At 42.3% G+C, this 3,647-nt stretch overlaps 1 protein-coding gene across 1 annotated transcript in view; it reads right to left on the bottom strand.

The window, feature by feature from the left end:
- Positions 1-3,261, bottom strand: part of LOC106870076 (sialin) — a 151,859-nt gene extending 148,598 nt beyond the window's left edge. Inside the window, exon 1 of the mRNA XM_014916053.2 lies at positions 2,968-3,261. The gene's annotated coding sequence lies outside the window, so the exon portion shown is untranslated. The remainder of the gene's footprint in view (positions 1-2,967) is intronic.
- Between the last annotated feature and the right edge of the window lie 386 nt (positions 3,262-3,647).

Here is a 3,647-nt window from a genome sequence, read left to right as displayed (position 1 = left end):
ATGCTGTGGGATTGAACTTGAAACCATATTGTTCAGAAGCAAGCTTCCTAACCAGAATTTTATAATATTTTTTTTTACAATCTTCTATGTTTCAAGTTCAAATCTCATACAAAGTCAAAAGTTCCTTTCTTCCTACCATGGACAAAAGGGTTGCAATGAACATTCTTTCCCTTCCCCTACTCCAACATCTCCTCTGAGTTCAATGTTCCCATTCTCGTTGTTTCATATCATTGGCCATATGGTAAGAAGATTGCTTCCCAACCACATGGTTCTAGCATCAGTCCCATTGTGTGCCACCTTCTGCAAGTGTCTTCTACTATAGCTGTCTTGGGCCGACCAAAGCCTTGTGAGGGAATTTGGTAGACAGAAACTGAAAGAAGCCCATTATATATGTGTATGTGTGTGTGTGTGTGTATGTGTATATCTGTGTGTGTGTGTGTATTTTTGTGTTAGTGTTTGTCCTTCCACTAGTGCTTGACAACTGGTATTTGTGTATTTGTGATCCCAAAACTTAGCGGTTTGGCAAAAGAGTTGATAGAATAAGTACCAGGCTTTAAAAAATAAGTAATGGGGTCAATTCTTTTGACTAAAAATTCAAGGTGGTGCCCCAGCATGGGCATTGTCTAATGACTGAAACAAGTAGAAGATAAAAGATTCTATCTATCTATCTGTTTATCTACCTACCTGTTACCTACCTGTCTATCTATCTATCTATCTATCTCTCTATCTATCTATCTATCTATCTATCTATCTATCTATCTATCTATCTATCTATCTATCTATCTATCTATCTACCTACCTGTTTACCCTATCTATCTATCTATATCTATGTATATATATATATATATATATATGTATGTATACCCCCACCCACACATATCTATATATATGTGCATGTATGTGTTAGTGTCACTGTCACTGAAGCAATATTGCTTGTTTGCAGTCTTCTGTGAAAACGTGTCTGGCCATGGGAAAAAACATTGCCTGGCTTGGAAACAGGTGAGGGTTGGTGACAGGAAAGGTACCTGGCTATAGAAAAATCTACCTTTGGATCCACCTCTGACATGGAGATGCGAGGGTCATATTGGACAGGACAACAACCAGCCCTTCGTATCATACGGCCCAGGCTTGGATCCTAGGTGATTCAGTAGGGTCAACAACTGGGCCCTTCACCTATGGTTATTAACGATATATGCTGGCCCTTGAGAGGCAGGTACAAAAGCATCACCCTCCTTGCAATAGTTACTACCTGTTGCAGTTCATCTTGCAGCTGTTGCAATTGCTGCAGATGTTGTTGTTCTTATAGGATCATGGTGCTGTAGTTACTGTCGCAATATTTTCTGCACTTTACGCAATTATTATGTGCAGCAGCAGTTTTCGGCGGCGTCGTTGTTGTTGTTGTTAGCAGTGGTTGCAGGTATGTCGATGTCGTTGCACATGCTGTTGCAATATTTGCTGCCCTGCTGCACACATTGTTGCAGGTGGTGCTGCTGCTGATGCCACTGCAGTGACTTGCAGACACTACTGTTGCTGCTCTCGCTACTACTAACGATGGTGCTGCTGTAAGTCAAAAGAAGCACGTGATGCCACTGATAAACATGTAGTAGCAGCAACAGTAGCACTACTGGCAGCAGCAGCAGTTGCAACAACAGTAGCATTAGTGGCGGCAGCGGCAGCTGCAGCAGTAGACTGCCATATTTGCTGACGATGAGAGAAAACAGCATTTTCAGTGATGGAGACAAACAGCAGCAGCAGCAGCAGTAATGACAATGGTGGTGGTGGTGGTGGTGGTGGTGGTGGTGGCAGAGGTGATGGGCATGGTAATGGTGATGATGATGATGAGGATGAATGTGGTGGTGATGGTGGTGATGATGATGATGATGATGATAATGTTGTTGATGATGATGATGATGATGATGATGATGAGGGTGATGATGATGATGAGGGCGATGATGATGATGATGATGATGATGATGAGGGTGATGATGATGATGAGGGCGATGATGATGATGAGGGTGATGATGATGAGGGTGATAGGGATGATTGCGACTGTGATGAGGATGAGAGAGAAGGTGAAAGAAGAATGGGATGAGGATGAGGATGACGGTGATGATGACGGTGATGATGATGGTGGTGATGATGACGATGACGATGATGATGATGATGAGGAGGAGGAGGAGGAGGAGGTGGAGGAGGTGGACAACAATGACATTAACTGGGATTGATGGAAATAAGAGAAGTGTGAAGGAAAGGATTAGGAGAAGGAAGCTGAAGTAATTGGCGGGGTCGAAGGCAATAAGGATAAGAAGGAGGAGGAGGAGAACTATGGGAGGGAGGGGGGAGAAGGAAGAAGGAAAGGAAGGAGGGAGGAGCAGAGGTATGAGGAGAAGGATGCTTATGATGATGATGATGACGATAAAAATGGTGGCTTAATAATGATGGTAGATGGTGATAATCGCAATATGGAAGGATACAGGGTTGGCTGGTTGTAGTGTTAATGGTGAACAGGATGATGATGATGATGATAGTGGTGGTGGTGGTGGTGACAGTGATAGTGGTAACGATGATGATGATGATGATGATGGTGTTGATGACAACGATGATGCTGATGAGTTGGCGATGATGGTGGTGGCAGTGGTGATGACGATGACAACGGCGATGGGTAGGATGATGATGATGGTCATGACGACGGGTATGATGATGATGATGATGGTGATGACTATGATGGCGATGATGACGGTGATGCTGATGCCTTACGACGACGACGATGGTGGCGACGACGGCGGCGGCGGCGTGAACGATAACGATGCCAATGATGACAACAACAACAACAACAACAACAACGGCGACAACAACAAAAGCACCAGCAACAACACCAGCAAAACCAACAAGTACCTGTGACGAGACTTCACAAAAACAAAAGGGTTTCTAAGTAAACACTACAAGGAGATTTTCTTTCGTTCCTACCTCTGCCAGATGGTTTCATCTCTTCATCATTTTCTGCCTCCTTCTTCTTCTTCTTCCTATTCCTTATTGTTGTTGTTGTTGATGTTGTTGTTATTGTTAACGATCGTTTTCCCCTCGTTTTATCTGATTCTTGTTTTTTTTCTTCTTCTTCCTCCCGAAGCTGGTTGTCGATCGCAGCCGTTTTCGTACAACACAAGCTACACCGCTCTTTGCTGGATGGACAAAACACACACACACACACACACACACGCACACACACACACACGCACACACATACATATACAAATATGTGTACATATACATACGCATGCATACACACACTCATACACACTCATACATGTACACAGACACATATGTCTGAATGTAAATCTACCCCCTCCCCACATACCATCCAAAAAACCCACCCACCCACACACACACACATACACACAGTCATACATTCATGCATTTGAACATATAGAGAGATATGCATACAAATGCATGCATGCATATCCAGCCACACATATGCGTGTGTATATAGACAGATACACGTACACACACACTCATCATACACATGCATATATATATATATATATATATATATATATATATATATATATATATACATACATACATATGTATGTTTATGCATATATACATATGTAGACATATATATATGTATGTATATATATATATATATA

The sequence above is a fragment of the Octopus bimaculoides genome, chromosome 20 (assembly GCF_001194135.2).
Source record: "Octopus bimaculoides isolate UCB-OBI-ISO-001 chromosome 20, ASM119413v2, whole genome shotgun sequence".
Taxonomy (NCBI): domain Eukaryota; kingdom Metazoa; phylum Mollusca; class Cephalopoda; order Octopoda; family Octopodidae; genus Octopus; species Octopus bimaculoides.
The sequence above is the reverse complement of the archived record's forward strand: the minus strand, read 5'-3'. Positions and strand labels throughout refer to the sequence as shown.